This window comes from Thamnophis sirtalis, unplaced genomic scaffold, assembly GCF_051295495.1.
Source record: "Thamnophis sirtalis isolate CommonGarterSnake01/CBP01778 unplaced genomic scaffold, rThaSir2_p1.2 scaffold_6, whole genome shotgun sequence".
NCBI classification, from domain to species: Eukaryota; Metazoa; Chordata; class Lepidosauria; order Squamata; family Natricidae; genus Thamnophis; species Thamnophis sirtalis.
In genome coordinates this window covers 107540245-107566568 of record NW_028261386.1, presented here as the reverse complement: position 1 = coordinate 107566568, position 26324 = coordinate 107540245, and the positions used below count along the sequence as shown (strand labels likewise).

General features: G+C 35.4%; 1 protein-coding gene across 1 annotated transcript in view; it reads left to right on the top strand.

The window, feature by feature from the left end:
* Positions 1 to 687: 687 nt before the first annotated feature.
* Positions 688 to 26324, top strand: part of PRDM1 (PR/SET domain 1) — a 110574-nt gene continuing 84937 nt past the window's right edge. Inside the window, exons 1-2 of the mRNA XM_087718702.1 lie at positions 688 to 796; positions 1419 to 1455. The gene's annotated coding sequence lies outside the window, so the exon portion shown is untranslated. The remainder of the gene's footprint in view (positions 797 to 1418; positions 1456 to 26324) is intronic.

Sequence of the window (26324 nt, the reverse complement as noted above, 5' to 3'; positions counted from 1 at the left end):
ACAGAAGTCTTGCTACTCCTGCAATTCAGCCAAGTAAAAAAAAAAAAAGGTAAGTTGCTCCGGTGGGTTGCTACAGAGATGCATGGGGGGGGGGTGGATGCGAGAGAGGGGGAGGATGAAGAGGGCGGAGAGGAAGTATCGATGCTTATCCCGAAAGTAACCTCGGGGAGGAAATCTATGTATTAAGATGAGCATTAGGCTTAGGTCTTCTGATTTAGGCTGATATATATACTTGAGAGAGGGTTTTTACTTTTTAAAACCCGTGCTTTGCTTGCAGGTCTCCTTAAATGCTACGATTGTGAAGTTATGTGATTTTTTTTAAATGTTCAGCGTGTCGCTCAACTGATAGAGCGTCCTGCAGAAACTGGGTTCATTGATCGCATTTTGGGGGTGGGTGTTACCTCCACGTTTCTGTGTCATTTTTTAAAAAAATCAACAAGTTTATTTATAGCCCATTTTATTTTGTCCTCACCAAAAATCCACCCCAAAACAGGATTGCAGGAACTCGTTTCCCCCTCATCATCATCATCTATCTGGGTTGTGATTTTTTGGTTTCTAAGGTTTCTCCAATCTATTTTTTCCAACCTGACTGAAGGTATGTTTGTGTAACCAGATGCAGAGACTTGCTGTCTGATAGAGAATTATCTCAGCCTTTGAATTCAGGAGGTGTGTTTGTTTTTCAGGGTTCAAGCTGCATACTGAAGGAGAAGAAGGTAACAGAAGCCACCTGAAAAGGAGCAACTGAGATGATTTTTTAAAAACTCCTTGCCTGGAATCCTATTAGATTTTGAAGCAGGTGGGACATGCAGGATTGGAGATGGGTATAAGGAATAAGCGGGAATTGTGGAGGATTGTTTTGTCATAACAGGGTTTATTCTAATCTTCAGAAAATGCAGTGCGTAATCTTAAATCAATTATTCTTAATACCTGTCACCAAAGTTTGTTAGATCTGAAAGTTTTTGAGAAGTAGTCCCTCCCCCCAAGATTAACTTCTCAAATGTGGCAAAGCTTAAGTAACTGTTGTTGCTCAATTTGTAAAGAAAAATAGAAATGGTGGTAGTTTTATCTAGCTATGCAAAGAGCAGACAAAAGCATTTAATATCTTCAAGGAAATTCCCATTCTTGGGGGCAGGCTGGACCACATGGTAGAAATAAGCAGTTTAAGTATTAAATTTGATTACGAATTCATACATGTTTAAAGCTTTTGACAATGGTTATTTTGTTTGCTTTTTGCAGGATTTTGAAAGGTTAAATTGTTGCTTTGTTTGCTTGAGCAAAAGTATTGTGCGATGAAGATATTACGGTCTATATAGTTCAAATCAGTGAATCTTAATTATTGGGGGCAGGAAAGATTAGGAAAGATTTTTGGATTCAAATTGAACTCTATTCCATTAGGAATCTGTTTCCTTTCCCTTTAGATTATTCTTGAAAGCTTTAAAAGAAGATTTGGGAAAGGTAAGACATTGATTAAAATCAAGGTTATTTCCTGTGGCTATTTAGATGTTACTTCTTTAAACATTCTTACGCTTAAGGATATCTTGAAGAAGTTCATATATTAGGAAGGCAAAAACAATAGTTTTATTCTGCTATGGTTTTTCAACAAACAAGCAGGGTTATTCATTTCATAGTTATTTAAAATTTAAATACTTAAAATATATCTGTTAAAGTTTGTACCTTTATGCACAATGAATCTATACTCTCTATACATAAAATTGTAGCAAAATTAAGATAAATAAAATACTGTAGCAGCTTCATTGTGTGGCAAAAGTGACACTTTTCATATGTACTGTAAAGGTTACCTGTTACATTTTGTTCAGCTACAGTTAAGTCTCCTTCATTTATTACTTCTTCACATGGCTGGTTATGTCTGCCAGCAACAAATGAACTTGCATATTGAGGTAAAGAATGTGGGCATAATGCCAGTTTAAGCAATGTTAAATGTTATGAATAATATTAGCTATCTAGTCTTCAGCATGCAGTAGTTGTGATGAAGCTGCAACCCTGTCTTACTTTCTTGGAAGTTAGCCTGTCAGCTTCGTACTTTCTATATCTATAGATTGTGTATGATAAATCTCACTGACAAATCAATTTCAACCTGTTTGCACTAAAAAATTAATCTTAATGCTGCAATTTGAGAGTGCCATCATGATTAAATAGTTTTACAATGATGTTCTCCAAACTACTTATATTAAATTTTTGATGTATTCTCACTTTCAATTTTAATACAGTATTTTACATTTATTTACTTTTGGAAACAAAATTGGGTGTCGTCCCCCCCCCCGATCAATGTTAATAGAAAGTAGGCAAATATGTTGTTAAATAAAATAGTCTAATATGTAGTTGAATTACTGTCCATTTTACGCTTAGTTACTTGAGAGTGACCCCATTGAACTCTATAAAGTTTGTTTATGCGATAACATCCATAGAATTTTTTTCATTCAATTCTAATACAAAAAAAAACATTATACAAAAAATATGCAATAGTTTCTCAACTGGCTGAAATCATGTACTTACGGCAATAAATCGGTTTAGTTTCAATATACCTGATTTAATCTCATAGCACCCATTTTGGCTCTGCAGATAAATTTAAGATGTTGCCTTTAACAATATTTACTGCTAATCTCAGTGGTTAACTTATTTAATAGAATAGTATTTATTTAATTGATCTCACATTCTACCATCATAACACTAAACACCAGGCACCTGTAATTTATCTCTGAAGTTGCTATTAAAACCAATTCTTGTTGCCTGTAACCTTAACATGGACAACCAAGTTATGAAATGTATCAAGACAATACCAAAATGCATGGAAATTAAAAATACTAGGAGACTGAAAAGTTTAACATTTTTAAGTGAAAGTTAAGGAACTTATATTCACTTGGGCAAACAGTAATAATCTGCATAGAAAAACTGCACGGTCTTATATAGTGAAAGTATTTCACTTTCTGAGGGATAGTCTACCTGATTTCAACAGGAGCTTCTGTATAAAGCATACAGGAATAAATGGAATAATCGATAGCTTGTCTAAACAGTTGTCTGATATGACTATAAATACCTTTATACAATATTTGAGTGAAAGCACCATAAGTCAACTTCATTTTTTTCATATTTAATGTTAAACAATTATTTTCTGTTCACTACTTAAGGTAAAGAAGTATAACTAATTTTTGTCTTTAAAAATTGAGCAATACTTTCTATTTTGTATGGATCACAGTTTTTGGCTATTATCTCAGTTTCTTTGAACGTACTTTTTTTCCCCCTTAGAAAGTTAAATGTTTGCTTTTCATATTATTCAATGCTCAAGTTGCCTTTTCAATCCTCAAGGCATATGTTAAACATGAAAAAGGATAGATATTGCAATAAGATTTTTAACTATTCCCTTTACATGGAAGTAACTCAAAAGAATTTGTTCCCAACCAGGCATGTGATTGCTATTATAATTATTGTTCATGCTATACTTTAAAAACAATTCTAAAAAAAAAGATTTTATGCTGTGTTTGTTTGGTTGGTTGCAATGTAAGCAAGTTAACTACTGTATATTAAAGTGTTTGGTTGGTTGATTTGTGGGAAGTGGGGTCCTCTCTTTCTGTTCACAACCTGCTTGTGAAATTCCCTGGATTATGTTGCCATCAAAACTCAGAGGAGCCATGGTAGGATGTATTAATTAAATGAGAGGTATAGATTTGCTTAAACCAAGGGATTTGTTTAATACATTGGTATTATCATTTTGCAGTTTATAGCAAATGCTTACACTGAAAGTTGCAATGGAACATGTACAAAAAAAGAGTAAACACAGAACCTAATATTTGTCTCTTAGAAGTTAGGAAAAGATTCCCTCCTCCCTTTTAATCTATTATTATATTGGCTGGGTTCTGTATAGAATTATATAGACTTCATAAAAACCATGTATTTTATGCTTTATTACTATTACATACCTAATTTTATTTCAAGCAATGGATGTAGAAAGACTAATATCAGAGCAGGTTGGGTCTTCTGCTTGTTGTGGATTAAAGTGTTTTACAGTACTTTAACGTATTTGCCAATACATTAAAGTTGTGCTGTGATCTTTTAATTCACATTCCAGAAATATATGTGAATAAAGGGTGGATCTTCTAGCTTCCCACGCTCATCTCAGCTATGCAGTCTTTGGTTGGAATTTATTTCAGACCAAGACATGCATTTCATTAATCATATCTTTCATAATCCCACTAAAAGCCATTCAAAGTTTTTGTCCTCCTTAAAGTCAGATGTGGTTAATCACACCTAAATAGTAACTTCCATTTATTTATACACACTTCACCTCTGTCTCTGTAATCAGATGTAATATATTGGTTTCATGCTGGTACCATATTTGTGATTAAATATTTCTAAACACTCATTTTCACAACCCGTTTATTATCAGGTTTTTTTATGTAAAAGATTTTAAAGATTGGCATGCATATAAGCAGATTTTTCTGCTTAATTAAGAAAATATATCATTTTTAAAAAAAGTTATCACAGTCACCATGGATTTAAATCTTTATCTTTATTATGATGTAAGAAGAGCTAAAGTCACCATGAAAGTGAGTGGCATTAATGTTTTATGATAACTTTTTAGCTTTTGCAAATATTAAGTGGGTTTAGCAATTTAGGAATCACTTGCTTAGTTAATTCATACTGAGGCATCAAATTTATTAAAAGTGTTGCTGTGAAGTCCAATGCATATAAAATTTCAAGTTTAGAGAAGTTTCCTCCAGATAATTATATACAACCATGCAGTCCTGAACAAGAAAGTAAAATATAACATCAGAATTAATATAGTTTAAATAATAATTGTCTCAGAGGAGCAATATATTGCATATATTTTAAAATCCAGAAGCAAGTTTTTCTTTTTCAATCTACCTAATAATAAACAGGAACAGTTCATTTTCCAAAATTGATATTTCCTGCTGCTCTTGTTCTATAGCCTCTTCTACTACTTCCATAGGTATTTGATGTCCAATTTAGATGTGCATTATCAAGACTTGATAAATTTAAAAGTCCTGAATTTGAGAGAAAGATTTAGGGAGTAGGGTTTAGTCATTTGTTGAAAAGAGATCATCAGAAAACAGCTTGTGCACGTTTATTTTAAATGTTTATTTTTAAAAAATGCTTCCTAGGTAACACCAATGGTTGTATAATTAAAGCATGACATTTACTTTTCTGCATAAATGAACTGTTTCAGAAATAGGTGAAATAATTATGAAATTTCACAAAAGTTACAATCAATATAATCTGAAATAATACTATCCAAAACAATTACTTCTTGCTGCAATATAATGTTAAATCCATCATGACTTAATCAAACATTCCTACTTAATATTTTTTTCTATTTGCTTTGTGTATACCATTTACATTCTTCTGCTCTTGTTATATTAAAAATATATCTCTTCGGTGCCAAAAATATCCTTTCTTAATTTATAACTACTGACGTGATATTCCAAAGTGTAATGTATTAGTAATAAGTTAGTATGAGAAAACTATAGTAATAAGCAGCTGAAAAGTGAGTGTTAAATTGAGTTTAGATTTCTGGCTCTAGTTTGTGACAAATGGTGATTTATAAACCCTACCTGTTTATTTAAATACTGTAAGTTGTGGCAGTTAAGTAGATGAAAACTTTAAACTGCAGCATTTTTATCCTAAAAGACTCTTGATGCAAACTCAATATTTTATGATGGTTTCTTAGATGATGTTGCTCAAAATCTGTATGATAACTTTAATATCCATTCTTATTTAGATTTAAAAATATATTTTATTGAGTTATGATTTATTACTTTTATTATATTTGAAACATAGCATTCAAAATGGAATTAATGTTATATTTATCATGGTAGAATTTTAAATTCTTAGCTAGAGGTAGCACTGTTTTTTGTAATAATTATTCCCCCGCCAATCTATACAATAATTTGTTTTAAATATTGAAAAATCTGGAATTTCATAAGTAGCTTTGATGTGAGTTTATTCAAATAGAACTTCATATAGATATAATAGCCTGCCACAGTTGAACCTATAACAAATGAAAAACTTTGCCACATAATAACATGTAAATATGTATTAATATTGCAAATAGATATTTAAGAAATATTTTTCTCCCTGGTTCAAATCAAGGATAGGTGGATATAACTTGATTTTCATGAAATTGGAATGTTTGTTTTTTTAGTTGAAATAAAAATGTGCACAGAATTATCACCTAATGTTTTATGAAACAAGTTCATTTATTAAGGTGGCTATAATGTTCTTTCAGTAAACGTAGTAAATATAAAAATGGCAAAGTGTATTAGAAATACTTATTGATCAGAATCTTTAAAAGTCTGCTTGGTTTTTTTCTTTTTAACAGTAGCTTTCTTTTCTATCTATATGTTGTTGAGAGGACATCTTTCAGTTTTAATTGAGACATATTTTTAGATTACATGTTTTTTTTTCAAAAAATTAGACAGATATAAGCCCAAATTCCAAAATCAGTTTCAAATTATTTTCTTTTTTCTTAGATAGCAATATGAAGTGTGCTTCTATAGATACACTGAATACTTTTTCTCACATACTGGTAATAAATACATACATGAACAAAGTAGGAAGTGTGTTTTTTGTATAGAAGATTGCTATTAGGTTCAGTAATATTATTCACAAAGTAATGAATTCATGTTTTATATCCTCATATTTATTGTTTAAATAAATATTTATGTAATATATGGATATATCATCATAGTGGCATTCTATTTTTTGTTATTCTCTGCTTCTAAATTGAAACCTCTTTTGCCCACACTTTAAAAAGAAGGATGAGAACAATATCCAGTTGATAAGGCATTTACAAAGCCTTTATGATAGGGAAAAATATATACTTTTTGGTCTCTTATTTTTATTTCAAAAATCTATTGCCCAAAAGAGCAGTTTTGTTGCATGAATGTTGGAAAATGTGTTGTTCAATATCTTTTAAGTTCCCTTTTTTAAATAATCCAAAGAATATGGAATTTTGCAACAGTTTTCCTAAGGGAAGTGGATTCCAAATATATTTCCAGTTAAAGAAAATGGAAACTCCTTATATTACTATTTTGTGACAACTTGCATTAAGTTGATTTCTCAAAAAAATTCCATTCATACATGTGGCACACATAAGCCAATTGCTCATAGGTTACTATACACACAAAAATGTGTGGGTGTTAAGTTTAGTATTGTCTAGTTCTAAATACCGCATACACTCACACTGCACATTTCCTGAGTAACAAAAATTACCAATTTTTGGTAATTGTTACACATGACTACAGCAAGATGTAGTCATGTGATTTTTTTAAAAAAAATTGGACTGGGAGTGTGGGGCATATGAGTTCAAATGTTCATGAAGTCATGAAATATATAGGATGATTTCGGTTACTCTATTTCAATGTAGCCTAACCCATAGTTAAATGGCGAGATATGTGTTTTGCTTGGAGAAAAAGCAGAAGGTAAATGTAATAAATAACAGGAAACATTAGTAAGCAGGCCCAAAAGATAACATGTTTTTTGGATGAAGGATAAATAAGTGGGGGGGGGGAAGATTCTGAAACAGTATTCAAGGCAATCTGAATAGGATTATAATGGGAAATATATTTTCTTTAATAAGATAATAGGAGAAGGAGTATTATGTGTGTTTCCTGAATTGAATTATTTATAAAATAACAAAGGCGGGGTATTTTTCAAGAGTCTCTACCCATCCAATTGCATTCAGCAGATTGGGCAGAATCTCATCATTCAACGAGTTGATTCGTAGACAGGCCTTCTCTGCTGTAGTCCCAGCCTTGCAAAATATTCATCCCTCGAAGATTAGTATGGTCCCAACCTTGTTGGCTTTCATAAAGCTTTAAAAACGTGGCTGTGTACCCAAGCCTGTGCCTGTCAATGTGTTAAGGACCATGTTTCTTATTAGTTGGTTAAAACAATTGCTGTTTTTTAATTGTCTTAACTGTTTTATAATTTTAGAATTGTAAGTCCCAGAGTCACTTGGCTGAGCTGGACAACTATAGAAAATGAACAAATGAACAAATAAATGAATGTACAAACAAATAAATGAATGGATGGATGGATGAATGACACCAGCCTTTAAGCAATTTTGAAAGACTGTACGGTACTTGGTATTATTATTCACTGTTTTCCAGATGGAAGGAATTGAAGAAGCATGATTATTTTTTACAGCAATTACAGATCTTGGTGCAATATGACCATTTTAGGAATGAACATTGTGATCCTTAAAGAGAATTAGCTGTTTGCATATTTTAAATTGGCAAAGACAGCCCCAGCAGGATTGGGAAAAGAGCAAGGAAAAGTATCTTACTCACCTGACCTTTCAACCTTGCTCATCCTTAGCAAATTTTCACTAAAAGGTAGCCATAGACCAAAACTGCTTGAACAGTTCTCCTTTTTGTTCTGAGTTTTCTTTGTTCTCAAGAGTCTGTTATCTAGTGTATGTTTACTTATATCAGGATGCAACTGACTAAAGTATAAAGAAGGAAACTGGAAATTAGCATGTTATAATAAAATTTTGGAACTTCCTAATTTTACAGCATTTATAACATCCAAAATAATACTGAAAAGGGCAGAAGTTAATAAAATTATTGGTTTTAAAAAGTAGTTAATAAAAAATGTAATTTTACCCCAAAATTGATCCTCCTACCAAAATAACAAAACAAGTAGAAATAGATTACTTCTTTCTTCTTTTCTTAAAATTAGCAAAACAGGATATTGTCAACATTGTGAGACTTTAAAAAAATATATCAAGATGCTCAGTTAAAATTTGTTTAATACGAAATAGGACAGAAAGAGTGAAACAGAAGTGCAATTCTAAAGTATATGAATTATGTAGTCTTTTAATTTTATCTTTTCACAGAGATACTGTGCACAATGCTATGCTTTGCATAGCATTAAAATATATATTTAGAGTACTTAGAAATTAGAATTGTAGGGCATGTAAATTGATGTAGAACTACAAAAGTTATTGAGAGTGAATTATCCCCCAAAGGCAGCGCTAACTTTCTCTTCCTTATTATAAGGACATTGTTCACCAAGATTTCTTTTTCACAAGTAATTTCCTGAATGCATTACCTTGAGGGTTATTTTGACATATGAACCTTCCCTAACCTTTGGTTGCTTTTCTGATTTTTATTGCATTGTTGCTGATGTTACGGCTTAAATAAATAATTAAAAAAAAGATATGCAGAACTTCAAAACAGAAGTGTTTTCAGCCTAGGTTGAAGACCTGCATAATATTGGTACATTTTACCATTAAAGTCTAAGAAAAATTAAGCATAAAATGATGCAAGATGGCATCGGCCTATCAAGAATCTATTGTTGCCTCGATATGCAACATCAAAAAAAGAGTAATAGAATGTATTTTTCCCCTGAACAACATTTTCTTTTAATGTGGGTAGAGTAGTTTCAATTCAATCTGGACTGTTTTTCTTTTTTAAAGTTATTACGTTGTCTCCAGACACATGGAAATTTTGTTTGAGAGTTTCTTGACTAAATGCACTTCTGTCTAAAAGACTGAACACTTTTAACCTTTTCAGTTCAAACCAACATTCAATTTTACAAAATAGAATCAAAAGTGCTTTCATTCCCTTATAATAATTTTTATATTCTTTAAAATTAAGCTTTAGCATTTACCTTTGTGTGGGTGTGAGTGTGCATGTGGGTATATTTCTGTTATGATATATAAGCAATAAGAAACATAAATTATTCCATTTTCTGCTTTGCCACAACCAACATTAATTATGAACCAACTTATGATTTCAGGTTAGTTAGCGAACCTGATGAGAAAGAACACTATATATTTTCAAATATAGAATGAATGTAGTTGAGTAAATTCATGTGACTGAGTCCAAAGAGAACTCAGAATGTGTTGCGAATGGTCATTATATGGGTGGTTCAGAAATCAATAATTTATGCTCAGCAACAGCTTGTGGAATTCACATTTTGTCTGTCACCTTCATTCATTCATTTCTCAGTATATTCTTCATATAAATCTGTCAGCCTTTTCTCAGGCTTCTGCAAATTATTTCCTCTCTTTGCCTTTTTATAATTATGTGTGACTTTTCTTCTACAGTGTAAGTGTAGTAATCTTTTTAGGAAACAGCAAGGAGTCTGTAATTTGCTGCGAGTCAAAATGTCCTTTAACAAAGTTATTAAAGATCAAGGGTTATCACATCCTTTTATCTTTGCAAATGAGATGATATCTTCTATTGGAACAACTGGTTTTTAAAATACTGGAAGTGAGCACTGTCTGTGCTCTGTCTGTCTTCCCTTTTAAGTATCTTTTTGCAAGTAAAATTTTCATTTAAGCTGTATGTATAGTGGGTTTTTTAGTTGTTTTCCATGATGTTACTTAACTTTCAAGATTAACTAATTACATTCTATAATCCTAAAAATCTTAAATATGTCCTTTATTGTTCATGATTAAAAGGTATCTGGAAACCATTATTTGAAAAATAAAAATTATTAATCTTTACCCCTCTCTCACTTATTGCTGATATACTAATTTATATGTCAAGTGATTTTACCAGGAATAAAATATAATTTATTTGTGTGTGTGTGTGTGTGTGTGTGTGTGTGTGTGTGTGTGTGTGTACTTGCAAGCTAAGCAGGTGGAAATACTAATTTTCCAAAGGAAAATTAATATTTCATTTCAGAAATAATTTAATTAGAACTACCTGATTAAAAGTTGACTTTTTTTCTCAAATTGTTACCAAGTTCCAGTATTATTGGTAATAATTTTTAAATCTCTATGTACCTAAATATAAACAAACAATTTATTTTTAGCATATCTCCTTATCAAAACTCAGTTTCCATGAATGATGCAACTTTACACTTGAAAATAGAGTTCAATTACCTTTGTGTTCATGTGCTAATGAAGCAGAAAGTTACTTGAGGGAGTCTCTTTTCACTGCAAATGCCTGTTTGGTTATGCACAAGCTGCTTTCTTAAGTTTTCTCTTGTATCTCTTTTCTACATTCAAATGATGGCTTTAATAGGTGCAACCTGTGGCAAATCTTCCTTCTTGGAAACCAGTCTTTTCGCCTTCTTCAGCTCAGCAGGAATAAGTAGTGGCCTATAATTAGTGGAGCCATCCATCTTAGCATTTGCCTTAAACTAATGTCTTTCCTTTCTATATTCCTCTTTTCCAGTTAACTAGCCTCTCAATATAATCATGGCCCAACAGTTGAATAACCAATGCATTATAAACTATGTAAATAAAAAAGATATTTCTAATATCTCACACATTATGACACAATAATAAAGGAATGTTATTTGGAGTTTGTGGACAATTGTCCAAGCACAAAATATTCCTAGTTTAACTCAACTAGGAGATGATTTCACAAAAGATAGCAAAAAATATAGTTTAATTACTAATATGAATCTTCACACAGACACACAAAATTATTAATTCACAAGTTTGAAATCCTTTTTCAAAACATTATGAAATAACTATGAATCACTAACTAGCTTCAGAAGAAGAAGCATTTGTGAATAAATTCACAGCTCTTACCCTGAAGGAAGTGCATACTGGCTCCATATTAAGATAAAATGAGTAACAGTGACCAGAAATTGGCTAATGGTACCAAAGCAGTGTGATTAAACACAAAACAGTAGCAAAGGTCTCCCAGGAGGGCATAAAAATGAAACATATTCTTTGTGTGAAACAGAAAAACTATTGAGACAAATCCCCCCCCCCAATTCATATGTTTTCTGATGAAGTTTAAACTAATTGTGTTTAGGCAAGAAATAAATTATAGTGTTGTAGAGGATAAATCTGTGAAAATATTGATTTAATGCTTTATACAGTCTAATCTTTGCAAAATGATATGTACAATAAAGCAGTTTTTAACTTAAATGAAAAGCAAGGGGAGGCAACAGAAATAATATTACAGTGGTATATAAAATGTCGGTATGAATGTTATGAGAAAAGGGGAGGGCCTAAAGTCTTTAAGAAAGGTGAATAATGAAAAACCTTATAAACCAGGGGTATAAACCTTGCGATAATACGTGGTCACATGATGTATCACAACTTTTCCCCCTTCGCTAAACTGGGGTGAGTATGGCGAGGGCATGATGCACCCGGCCTGTAGGCTGCCAGTTGGACATCCTTATTATAAACAATAAGAGGAAGATTTTTGAATAATGCATAAATCAGGTGTGGAATTCATATCAGAATCTCTATAGGATATCAACAGGCCCAATTATAAAGGGAACTTTGTTTTCTGTTTTCTCATCCTGCCAAAGATTTTCTTCAAATCAGAAAGTTCATTTATATTCTCCAAAGCCATTCCAATATTCAGGGAATGCAGTAAATTTGATGAAAATATTTGGAGGAAAAAATTAAAGTAATGTGATGATTCAGAATTCAACTACACATTATTCAGAGAGAAGAACCACTCAGAAAAATGTATGTATTTGTGTTAATGCATACATTAATCTCCTTTAATGTATAAAAGGAGATATGATAAAAAATATAATTTTAGATTCGTTACCTCTGGTATGGTAATAGTATCATTTCCCCCCCCCCCCCCCATTCACAGCTCCTGAAAGTTAAATTAAAAAATTGGAATATGAGAATGTGCTGTTTCAGCTCAGTTCTGGTCTCCAAACAACCCTTCTGAGTTCTCCAACTGTTGAAACAATTCTTGGCATTTTTTTGTATATTCTAACATAGGAGTCTCCAAACTTGGCAACTTTAAGACTTGTGGATTTCAACTCCCAGAATTCCTCAGCCAGCCATGCCTGTTCTAACATTAGATACATTGCTATTTTGTGGCTTGAGATTGGACTGCTCTTTTCTTGTTTTTCACCAAATATTTTATAACAACCAATCCTATTTCACTTTTATTCATTCTTGATGCATTGTTGAGAAAAAACAAGCAGATATTTTGGGCAGAAAAGGCTGCCCATAGTACCATGTTTGCTGTTTTTAGAAAAGCAAGTGAGGGCTCGGTTGCCCAATAGTGGTTTATTGTGTTTAATGTGAGTATGTATGAAAATGCTTGTAAGAGTATGCTACTTTGATTCCAATACAAGGTTTCTAATGCTGCTCAGGTATACATTTATCAAAATAATTAGTACTGTACACTGTTGCCTTTTTGAACAGTCGGATGGATGGGTTTTGCTTATGCTCTTGCATCTTTTTGTATACAGAATAGAGAGAATAACAGAGTTGGAAAGGACATTGATGTCTTCTGGTCCAATCCTATATTTTATACCATTCCAGAAAAATAGCTGCCCAATCTTTCCTTGAGAACCTTCAGTAATGGAACAACTTCTGGAGGCAATCTATTCCAGTGATCATTTATTCTTTCTGATAGGAAATTTCTACTTAATTCTGGGTTGGATCTCTCTTTGTTATACTTCCATATGTTACTTCTTGTCTTGTCCTTGGGTGCTTTGGAGAATAGGTTGACTTCCATCTCTCTATGATAGCTTCTCAAATATTGGAAAACTGCTATCATGTCTCCACTAGTCCTTCTCTTCCTTAGACTAGACATTCCAATTTCCCACAACCATTTTGTTTCTTGGTGACCAAAATTGGAGGCAATATTCCAAGTTCCTTCTGGATCTTGAGCCTGTCTTCTAAAGTGTTGTCTACCTCCCTCATCTTGGTATCATCTACAAATTTGATAAGTTCCCCTTCTATTCCTTTATTTAAATTATTTACAAAGATGTTGAAGAGTACTGGGCTTAAGAAATAAACTTGTAGTACCCCACTGCATGCTTCCCTCCATGTCAATTTAGTTCCATTGAAGACTATATGTTGAGTATGATTAGTCAGCCAATTATGAATCTATCTGATGGTGATGCTGTCTATTCCATATTTTTCTATCCTACCAAAAAATAGATTATGGTCTTTTTTGTTGAATGCCTTACTGAAGTCCAAGTAGTATAGTATGTCCACAGCATTTTACTGATCCCCTAATTTAGTCAAAGAATTCAAAAGGATTTGTCTGGCATGATCTGTTTTTGAAAAACTCACATTGGTTTCTAGTAATAGCTTTGCTTCTTTCAAAATGTTCACAGATCTGTTGTTTGATTATCTTTTCCAAGATCTTCCAAGATATTAATGTCAGACTGATTGGTCTCTAGTTTCCTGAGTCTGTTTGCCCCCCTCCCTTTTTTTTAAACATTGGAACCACATCAGTTTTTTTTTCCAGTCCTCTGGTAGTTCCCAGTTCTCCAGGACTTTTGAAAGATATGATTCAAAAGATCATATTTGCCCACTTCTTCAGCACCCTGAGATTAATCCATCTGGTTCTGGTGATATAAACTCCTTTAGAGTGATAGGTGTTGTCTTACTATTTTCTTGCCTATTTTGACTTGTATTCTTGATCTTTTATGGTACTATTTTTGTTAGGTTAGATCAAGGGTGTGAAAGTCAAGGCCCGCAGGCCAGATTCAGCCCACGGGGGTGCTTAGATCTAGCCCACAGGGTCAACCTGGAAACAGTGAAGGACTGGCTCATGGTGCCTTGGCCACCAAAAACAGAGCTTGGGAGAACCATATGCAGCCCTCCCAAGCTCCATTTTCACTGTCAGAGTGCTGCAGGAGACCATCGCAGCCAAGAATGGAGCCTGGAAGGGGTGTCCTTGCTAAAAGTGATGTTGAACTGGCCACGCTCACCCCAGTCATCCCCACCCAGCCCCCAAGGTCAAGCACAACCCTGATGTGGCCCTCAATGAAATCGAGTTTGACACCCCTGGGTTAGATTATTTTTTCCATTTGTATAAAGACTGATACAAAGAATGAATTAAACAGTTCCACCTTCTCCTGATGCCAGTTTCCTCCTTGGCATTAGTGGACCAATCATTCCTTAACATGTTTCTTGGTTTTTTTATATGTTGAAAGAAACGTTGTTGTTATTATTTTTGACATTCGTTGCAAATCTTAGTTTTTTTGAGACTTAGCTTCCCTAATTTCATCTTTGCAGATTTGTCTATTAGCTGGTATTCTGCCTTAATTATGTATTCTCTTTCCATTTTTTATACTTGTCATTTTTGTCTTTATCAATGAGTTCTTTAATGCAGCCATGCTGGTTTTACCTGAGGTCTCTTATTTTTCTTTCTCAGTGATATTGTGCTGTTATTTGTAGTTTAGTTTAGTTTATTTGTCTTGTATGCCGCCCACTCCCGAAGGACTCCAGGTGGCTCACAATAGACAAGGGAAGGGGGATAAATAGATAAAGACAACACTTTAAAAAACGCAACATTCACAATTTTTGTGAGGCTGGATGTTTCACAAGCCCCCCGGCCAGCTGGAGCAGTCAGGACTTGGTGGCTTTGCGGAAGGCCGGGAGGGTAGTAAGGGTCCGTATCTCCACGGGGAGGTAATTCCAGAGGGCTGGAGCTGCAACAGAGAAGGCTCTCCCCCGGGAGTCGCCAGCCGACATTGGCTGGCAGATGGAATCCGGAGGAGACCTAACCTGTGAGATCTAATTGGTCTATGTGAGATAATCGGCAGGAGGCGGTCTCTCAGGTATAGGATAAGGATAAGAAACACCTGCAATCTTTTCTTAAATCGCCCCCCTCCTTTGTGTCTGTGAAGGGGTGCTTTTCACTTAGCCGTGTGTCCTGTTGGAAAACTATACTTGGTAATTTCCATTTTAGTTTGCGCCTAGAACACTCCCAGTTAATCCCTAAATCCAGATTGGAACATACACACCTGCCTCTCAATTCAGCTAGCAGAAATACACTCTAATATCTCTTTAATAAAGATCAGTACACTATAAAACTATTAACTGACAAAACAGGACAAAAACAGGCACAAAAACCAGAAGAACGGGCATGAATTTATATCTTTATATATCAAAGGGCACAGAATTTTCAAGAAACAATTAAAACAATCTTGGGGATAATTAGTGTAGACATTGGCTGTGGTTGTTCCAACTTTCATCCTCTTGTTTGCATATTAAGCACAGTGGTGGGTTCCTACAGGTTTGGACTGGTTCCGCCGAACTGGTAATGGTTTGGCAGCCTGTGTCACTGGAACCAGCAGTGACCCAGGCCTGCCAAGCCCCTGAACTGGTTTTCCTGGCAGCGCCAAAGGCACTGGCATTTTGTTTTTGGCTTCTGCACATGAACAGAACAATTTTTATTGTACTGCACATGCGAATATTGCACACCCACGAGTGAACCAGCAGTAGTGGCTGCCGGAATCCACCCCTGATTAAGCAGCAGAACAGAGGTAGAAAGTAGAACATCAGGTGAGCCTTTTATCTCTCCAGTACTGTGAAATAAATACTTTGGGGATCATGGATGATGCATCCAATACATGCAACCAGCATCAGGAGGAAACAGCATAGTTGCTTTTGCTTGGCCTGCATGGAGCAGACATGTTTCCAAAAAAAAAAAAAAAGAAATACACACAGAAAACCACACAAGAAGATTTTAAAACCCTTATTATGGAAATGTGCTAATTGAAAGGAATGTTTAAAAGACTTTAGCTGCTCTGTCTATAATCTCTTGGCTGAGTGATCCAGAAGGTTTATTTAGATGGTTAGGAAAAAGTAGCATCTGTTCTTGGGGGAGGGACATTTTTGATAAAGTTCATTCAAACAGGTTTTTTTTTCAGAGTAGCACTTATTTATTTATTTATTACATTTATTTATTTATTATATTTATATGCTACCCATCTTGTGGTTTGAGGTTATTCTGTTTGTCTGGGTTGTTTTACTCCCTTTGGGGATTCATTTTAATATTTTCATTTTAAAAATCATATTGTTGGCTAAATTATCTGTAAATTAGGTGATGAGTAGCACTCAGTACCACCTTAGCTGCAGTACCCCTAATCTACACTTGTGGCCAGGAATGAACAATAAGGCAGCAGCGAGTGATCTCAAATTCTCATTGATAAGAAGGCCTGAAGCTGGAACATCAGGAACCAGCATTGCTCAGACCAGACAGAACTGTTATATAAACACAAATGAGATATGTTCCACTCTCATGTCTGGGGAAAGAATAGCCAAACCTCTGTTGATCAAAAGGTGAGGGCAAAGAGGCTTTAATATTTAACTCTATGTCTGACTTACATCATAGAATTTGATTTCTGTGTTTGAAAGTCCTTAAAATTTCAGCTTCATCTATTTTATACGCATTTACTAGCTGAGTACCCACTTGAAAATTAATGACTGGTTACGATCCCTCAGGCTTGCTTCACAGAAGCCTCTCCTCTCCTCTCCCACTTCTCTCCCTCAGGCTGACCCCATTGATCCTCTCCTATCACCTTATCTCCCTCAGGTTTTCCCCACAGAGGCCTCTCTTATCTTATCCCCTTTTCTCCCTCAGCTGGCTATATTGATCCTCTCTAAACTCCCAGCCCACAGGCCAGTTGAGTCATACACTAGCCACGCCCAAGTGGCAGTTGGAACAGAGTTCTTTTCAGGTTGGGAGGGGGAGTAGAACGTCTAACTCCTTAACATCAGAATGTGTTAATAATAATATAAGAAATACTAATGATCTGATGGTCATTTTGAAAAATCCTTTCTTAGCGAGCACCTAGAAACCAAGAGGAACATATGTGCCAAATTTCAAGTTTGTAGGCTTTACAGTTCTGGAGATTTCATGATGCCACATGAGTTCCATTTTGCTTTTATAGATATAGATTAAATTTATGTCAGCCATCTTCCTGATGAGGGAACTCTTGATGAATTCCAAAATGTGACATTAAGTTTCTAGAACAATAGAGACTTATAGCTAAGTCTGATGTCCGAATATGGTTTTGTTCCTATGTAACACAGAGCAATGAAACAACTTTTTTCTTCAAATGAATCATAATCAACTCATCATGTTTTGAGTGGAACTATTTTGTTATAACTTTAAAACAAATATATTTTCTATCTGTGTACACATGGGTATTAAACAACACACTTTTTCATAGGGAAGTGCAGGTAATATAAAAAACACAACTAGACTCCAGATGTCTAAAAGCATGGATCTTTGTTTGAAAGGGAAGATATTCACATAATGAATTAAAACAGGAGAAAATAAGGCACAACCGATAGATAAACCTTCTATAACCAATACAACATATATAAACATTCTAATAATGAACTAAAGATTGGAATTGTTGCAACTGCCTTTTTAAAAATAATATATTATAAAACCCTAAGATTTGGAGGGTTTAAAGTCATCAAATCTAATCCTGGTGGGATCCATGCAGAAATCCAAATTGAAGCATACATGACAAATAATTTTCTAACCTTTAGTTGAAAGGCATCCATGAATAGGAATCTTCTTATACATTGGTTTCACTATTAAATTACATTTATTTCCAAGTCTGTTTTTCTTAATATGGTATTTAACTGATGTGTTCCTTCCTGTAATTTAAACCCATTATTACGTGCTCATTCTTTGGGATATCAGAGATTGTGCCTTCACTTTCGGTATGACATCCTTGCAAATATTGAAGAGTGATATCATATCATCAGTTTTCACTTTTCAGGGCTAAATATATCCAGTTCATTTAGGCTCTTCTTATAATTTAGTCTTACTTCCCTAATATTATAATTTAGTCTTACTTCCCTAATCATCCTCTTCTCCCTCCTCTGATACTGTTCCACTTTGTCTTAATCCTATCCAAAATATCTTTGTTCTTGTACTAGTAAACAAATATGAGGGCTACAGTTTTCAACAACTATTTAAGAAGTAAAAATACATTTGCTCAAGAATGGGCCTGGAATATATTCACGAAATGCAGAATGCATTAATTTACCAGAACATTATCTTCTCCCTTGTCCCTTCTCCCACATGACCTTCCATATTACTTCTGCTTACCTTTATCCTGTTTCTGGCAGGCAGGTACACTTGCAAATGAAACTCTGGAATGCAATCACCTATCAGCTTTATTTTCTAAGAATGTATGTGGAGACCAGAACATTCTTGGAAAAAAAGAGGATAATTCAGGGAGCTCTCTCCAGAGCTGAAAAATGGTTCACTTTTTGGATGAGAAGTGAAACATCTTCAAAGAAAAACGAGAAAGTGTAGTTGCTTCTTGAAAAAAGAACTTTTTGGGATAATTAAGGAGATGCCACATATTGCATCATGCAAACTTTCTATAGGAATTTATGTCACAATTTGTAGAACAAGGTAAAGCAATTTGACCAAGATGCTGTGTATTTGATGGCGTTGTACTTAACTGAGCTGGAAGAAACAATTACCTTCTTCTTACTTGTTATTATTTGTATAGAATCCGTTCTACAGATCAGAATGTCTGATTTGGCACACTTTCAGGAACAGCAATGGTGGGTTGAGGATGTCCCCACTATTGCAGAGATAATGACCACAGTGAAAAGAGGAGCCATTGAATGGATTGTCTCCTGAGAAGTCCCCTCTGGATTAAGAAGAAAACAAGGATCACCCATAAGTTTTCTCCATACAAAATCTTTCTGTGAGATCATAAAATAATGATATCTGGTAGTTTGAGAGTTCCTTGGGAGCTGCAGAAGGGAGCGGGGAAATCATATTGCCTAAGCCCCAGTTTGGTGTCTTCAAAAGGACACTGGGTTTACCTGCTTCCTTTCTTAACTACTGTAGGAAACTGCTTGTTTTTTACTTTCTAGATGTTAAGAACCTTCTGAAGGGCAGGTTTTGTTATGCCACAAGTCTGTTTCTATTCTAAATGAAAGAAGTTCTATGTAAAAAATTTTTTATTAAAACAGAAAAAACTAATTTTTGGAAAACAGCAAAAGGGGAACTAGAATGTTGATTTTGGAAATTTTAATATAAAAAAATATTTTATAAAAGAATATATTAAAATTTTTAAATTAATTATAATAAAACCCATGCAAAAGTCTTGTTGATTGGAAAATGAACAGATAACAGTTGGAAGTTGACTAGAGAGAACCAGAGAGAACAAAAGATTACAGGAGAAGAGATCCATTAATAAAGTGAACCACTACTGTTTGACTGTAGAATAAATTAAGGATGTTTGGGAACAGTGTATTCAGAAAGTACCTACATGATTCTCGATATTCTAAGAGAGGATATAAAGAACAACAGCTTTTATTGGATGAAACAGAGATTGAGACTGATTAAATGTGGATTTGGCTTCTCAGAAAATACCAAATTGCAAAACTGATATAGAAAAAAATGTTGTGAATCTGAAAATGGATTGTAAAATGCAGAGTATAAGAGCCATATGGAAAAAGATGCCACAATGGATTTATAAATGAAACCAGCTGATGTCTTAATAATTAAGGGGGACATGCAAGTAATAAATCATAAGAATGACTTGGAAAGCCTTCTTATCTTGCATTTACAAAAGGGATGTGTTAAACTAATGAAGCTTAGTCTGTTACCTTCAGTCAAAACCGACATGAAGATGGAGAGGTCTGGGTACCCCCCCCCCCCGTCTTATCCCCTTTAAAGGACATTTGAAAAGTAGTTTAGCTGCCTTTGCTTCTGAAGCAGCTCTGATCTTATTTGTTTAGAATTTGCTTCAAATGAAGAAGTCCATTTTTTCCTCTTTCTGAACTTTTTTTTTTTTTGGTCAGTGGAAGAAGTACTTGTTCCTTAGCTACTTCAAAGACAAAATATTTGAAGTGAAGTGTAAGATTTATTGAAACCAAAGCTATTAAAAAATGCCCCCTGCCCTTTTTATGTGTGCATTTTCATTGGCTCTTTCTGGAATTCTGTAACAATTGTGACTTCATTGACCTCACCTTCTATCTATCCAACCCACCCTCAAGCAAAATGAATCATTTTAAGAAGCAGTCTATATTTAGCACAATAGCAAGTGTTTGCCACTTAGATTTTCTGCAAATGTCTTCACACAGTACAGTTATGAATACTGCGACAGCTCCATTTTAACCACTTTTGAATTTTGAAGGTCATTTGCAGAGACAACCCTCTGTTCAAAACCAGACCCTGAAGGAATATTGATATTGTGATCAAAGAATTACCCTGCTAATTAACATAGATAACATTATGGTCAAAGTATGCTAAGAGAAAAGTTGCTAAATTTAAATATAAAGGAGTAGTGATGGAAGTTTATAAACTCCCTTAATTCTTCCCATTAAAGATGCTGATAAAGCTTGATATATATTTAAAGAGTTATTGTACATCATGGCTGGAGCTTTAGGAGTTTAGAACTGTGAGTTCAGATGTGTTCAAGAGTTTAGATGAATGCACTTCAACAACCATATGCTGACTGGGGAATTCTGGTAGTTGAAGTCCACATGACCATGAAAAACATTAGAGCAGTGATGGCTAACCTTTTTGTTGTTGGATGGCAAAAATGTGAACGTGCACAATAATGCATGTGTGTGCCAGCACCCATAATGCAAAGCGTGCCCCCATTTGAAAATGCATGCAAACCCCCACACACCCTGCCCCCTCCCACATGCATGCCACACTGCTTGCCTCCAAACTGAGCTTGGTATTTCCTCCAAGGGAAAGGCCGTTTTTGTCCTCCCCAGGCTCCAAGAAAGCCTCCGGAGCCTGGAGTCGGCGAAGAATGGACCCAAGGGGCCTACAGGTCCATTTTTCACCCTCCCCAGTCTCTGGAGGCTTTCCTCCTGGGGAGGGTGAAAATGGCGTCCACGGCCCTCCAGAAGGCCAAAAATCAGCTGGCCGGTGCACACGTGCGTGCTGGAGCTGACGGTTCGCGTGCCGGCAGATATGGCTCCATGTGCCACCTGACACGCATGCCATAAGTTTGCCAACATGACACTAGAGTGACAATCTCAAATTTTGGGCAGGGAGACAGACAGACAGACAGACAGACAGACACACACGCACACCACATTTGCTCCTTCTTGTTTCAGCTTGAAAGTGGAAAGCACGATTCTGAGTAGATTCTAAGCTTGCTTTGTAGCTCTGAAGTCATTGTGTGGAGAAATGCATTACTATAGCCATGGCAAGGAGAAACACTGTGAACTGATCCCATCTCTCAGTATGACAATATATTGATGTGGGACTGGGAGTACTGTCCCCCTTTGACTTGGTTTGGCTCCAATGGCCTTGTTTCCTCGTTCTCCCAAGGCTGAGAAATCTTATATAGGAGGCATGGAATTATCAAGGAGATCCAAGGTGCAATGTATGTCTGGCTCTGGTAGGAGTGGGTAGCAGTGCGACTTATTAGATTTTTGGTGCATCTACATTATAATAAGACTTTCAGCATTGTTTCTACAGATCCAGTGGCTACTGTGATCCTAGCTCCTTTCTACATAGTTGATACTGATCATAGTTCAGTTCCAACAACAATCACAACCCCCTCACTGCACAGCCATCACTACAGCCTACCGCAGTGGTGACAAACCTTTTTTGCAAAGATGTGCCAAAATTGTATGCACGGACGCTATCGCATACATGCACATACTCACACCCACAATGCAATGTGTACCACTCACTTGTGCATGTGTGCACGACATCCGCCCCCCCCCACTTGTGTGCATGACCACCACCCCCTGCATGGGAGAGTTTTTGCCTTTTAAGGCTCCGGAGGCTTTCCTGAAGCCTGGGGAGGGTGAAAACAATCTCCCTCGAAGCCAGAAACCAATCATTTTTGAATTTCCAGTTGACCCGTTGGGCCCATTTTTTGCCTTCCCTAGGCACCAGAGGCTTTCCTGAAACCTGGGTAGGGCAAAAAATGGGCTCTCCGGGCTCTCCTGATGGCCGGAGCTGATGGCTTGCATGCCGGCAAATGTGGCTCCGCTTGCCACCTGTGGCACGTGTGCCATAGGTTCGCCATCACGGGCCTACAGTGTAGTTTTATTTCACAGTGAATATGAAGATGGTGATGATTTAATAAACATTTTTGACCAAAAATAGAGCCAGCTTATTTAATTCAATTCAGTGTTGCAAGTTCCTCTTGTTTATCTTTAAAGAAGCCAAATGCTCTCTGTGAAAGTGAGGTTATGGCTTTTTAATGACATTGTACTCTGTGTGATATAACAAGCCAAGTTCTATAAATATTTTACTTTTTTTCTGGGATATTTTGTTTATACACCAGGATATTGCTTTCAAATAATAACTGAATTTCAACCACAAGGCTTCCATATCTATGCTGGAGCTTCTTCCTCCTTTTTTTTATCTTACCATATCTTCCAAATTTGCAGAGGAATTGTTGCAAAATTAGTAGCTGAAATGTTTACTCTAGTCTGGAGAAGACAACTTGGATTCTCCAGATATAATTGTTCCTGTCTACCTTCACTAGGAAGGCTAACTGGAGAGTTTGTGCTTTTGAGTTATTCAGGACTACTGATTGCTTATTCTAGCAATAACTGTAGCCCATCTGAACGCACTGTGGACTTCTGTTCTCTGTATCTTTCAACTGTACAGTTGTAGAAAATACTACATATTGCATAACATTTTACCTCCTGTCAAAATATTCCTTTTGCTGAAGTCTTACAAATAAGATAGAAGATGGAACCTTTTTCCTGATTTTAATAGTGTTTCAGCATTCAGTGTGATTTTGTTGGAGGGGCTGCTTTCAAACAGAAAGGATTTTCAATCATCTGCTAGTAAAGCACCTGAAATCCAGTTGAATATGTGTCAAAGCCACTGTCTTCTTCACCCAAGAAGGAAGGGTGAATATGTTTGCTTGCAAAAATAATAAAGGTTGGATACAAATAAATAAAATAAATGCTAATAATTTTTGATAGTTACAATTACAATGGTTTGAAAAGGTTTTTAAACATGTTTACAATTAATAATAATTTTAATATATATAAAATATAAAACCTGATTTTTGTCACATGTACTATATGTGTGTTTAAAAGCAATATAGACAGCCCTCCTTATCCACAGTGACATCATCCATGCTTTCATGTGTTCACAGTTGGTAAATATAAACCAGACCCTCTTATCCACAGTACAGGATTTTGTTATTTGTGGCTTTTGTCATGTGGTTCTGTTTAGAGGATCTTTTGTGTGTTTCACACATGCACAAAATGGTGAATAGACTTTTGCACAGCTATAACATATGCTTTTTTTCCAAGATGTTGTTATCCATGGCCTCTTTACCTGAGAGTGTTAACTGGAATGAAACATTGGTGAATAATAGGGGCAGTGTGTACATTCATTTGACTGAACTGGGCTATGTGTGCATCTGAATAGGTTCTTCTTTTGCTAAATAACAAGTCAGATTTGCAGTCAGATAAAACTATATAGTATAGTATAAATATAAAAGTGCACGGATATCCAGATTTGTGTTCCACAGTGTTTTTAAAAATATTGTTTGTTCAAAATAATTAAAATTAATGATAGTTGATATAGTAAAATAATGATTACCTGAGTATTAGTAAAATGTTTCTCCATTAAACTAGATTATAATTTAAAACTAGATTATAATTATGATTTTAGTTCTGTTGATTACCTCCCTGAGACCTATTAGATTGCACAGACTAGGCCTCCTCCGGATTCCATCTGCTGGCCAATGTCGGGCGGCGACCCCCTGGGGGAGGGCCTTCTCTGTTGCTGCTCTGGCCCTATGGAACGATCTCCCCGTTGAGATCCGGACTCTCACTACCTTTCCGGCCTTCCGCAAAGCGACCAAGTCCTGGCTGTTTCGGCAGGCCTGGGGCTGCTGAATTATCCAGCCCCATCTTGTGTTATGAATGTTGTTGTATTTTTAACTGTTGTTTTTTATTTTTTATAATCCCCTTTCCCTTTTTTATTTGTAAGCCGCCCTGAGTCTTCCGAGAGTGGGTGGCATGGAAGTTAATAAAATGAATGAATGAATGAATGATTAGATAAATTGGTTTGGCTTCTTTAAAAACTCAGTTTCATTTCATGTGTACCTTTTAGTGTGATGAATTTAGAGGTGATGGATTAGTTAATAGAGTGCAGACTTTATCTGCTTAAATATGACTTCTAAACCGACTACTGATGCTGTGTTATATAATTTTATAGAAGTTATTTATAGAATTACTTGAAGATAAATGGGGAGAGAATTGCCATCTAATTAATTTTATGTGTAATCATTCTTACTATCTAAACTTTTAAAGTAGCAATGGGCACATACGTATAAAAGGACATTTAATGTTGTGATGATGTTACTAGAAAAAGAAAGGCTCAAATTTTTCAGCCTGTTTTTTTTTAAAAATTATAATGGAAGCAGGAAGCATCTAGGAGTAGATGATTCTCATTGCAAGCCTTTTAAAAAAATTTAAACCCTCCAAAATCCTCTAAAGAAATTATAAAGCATCCATATAATGCAGACCATTTTAAGAGTAGATTTGGGAATGTTGTTCTTCTACAAGCTACCTGCTGCCATTTTATCCTTTATGTAAAAAGATGCCAAAAACTGAACTACTGAAAATGGGGCCATTTCATGGCCAAATTTATATGGAACAATTTTTGGTTTTTTAAAGATGATATTCAAGTCACTGGTTGTCCATCCTTGACCTGAAAGTTACATTGCTGATATTTAAATAAAATCACTACTGGCTTCCTAAGTACTGTTTGTATCAGCATTTCTGAATGAGTTTTCTCCAAAACTGGAGGGCCACTATTCTCATAACTCCAGTATATTTGGGGGACACCTCATTTGAGAGAAACTAGTCTATATTGACTGGAAGGATGTACCGTATTTTTTGAACTATAAGATACTCCGGACTATAAGATGCACATTAGTTTTAGAGGAGGAAAATGGGGGGGGGGGAATCTGCCTCTGCCCCTCAGCATCCATCTGGTATTCATCTGGCTAGCATCCTTGAAGCAAACAGCCTGCTTCTCTGTGTCCTGCCTCCGCCAGGGAACACTGGAACTTTCGCTGCCAAGCAGCTGATTGGCGGTTGGATTGGCCTCCCAGAATACCACTGATCAGCTGTTGTAGGTGGTGGGGATTATTACTGCCCATTCGCCACCAATTGCTGTTGCCATTCAGTACTGCGCATTTATGCCATTTGCCACCGCCCATTCGCACGCCCATTCGCTGCCGCCAATTGGCAGTGATAGGCAGCGGTAAATGGGGGTGATAGGTGGTGGCGGCAATCCTCACTGCCTAGAACAACTAATCGGCAGTATTCTGGGAGTCCGATGCAACCATCAATAGTGCTTGGCAGCGAAGGCTCCATGGTCCCCCATCGCCAGTGCTGCACAAACCCCCTCTGCACCACAATATTTGCTCTATAAGACGCAGACATTTCCACCCACTTTTGGGGAAGGGGAATGTGTCTTACAGAGCAAAAAATACAGTAGTTAAAGTCTGAGAGAAATGACTATTGTATTTATTTAAATGGAAATATCCAGTATTTTAAATGTTTTCTGTTAATAAAAAGTCACCTATTAAAATATCACCACAGTTCTCATTAAAGAAATAGTCCATGTGGTATCAAGATTCAGATTATAGAATAAAAT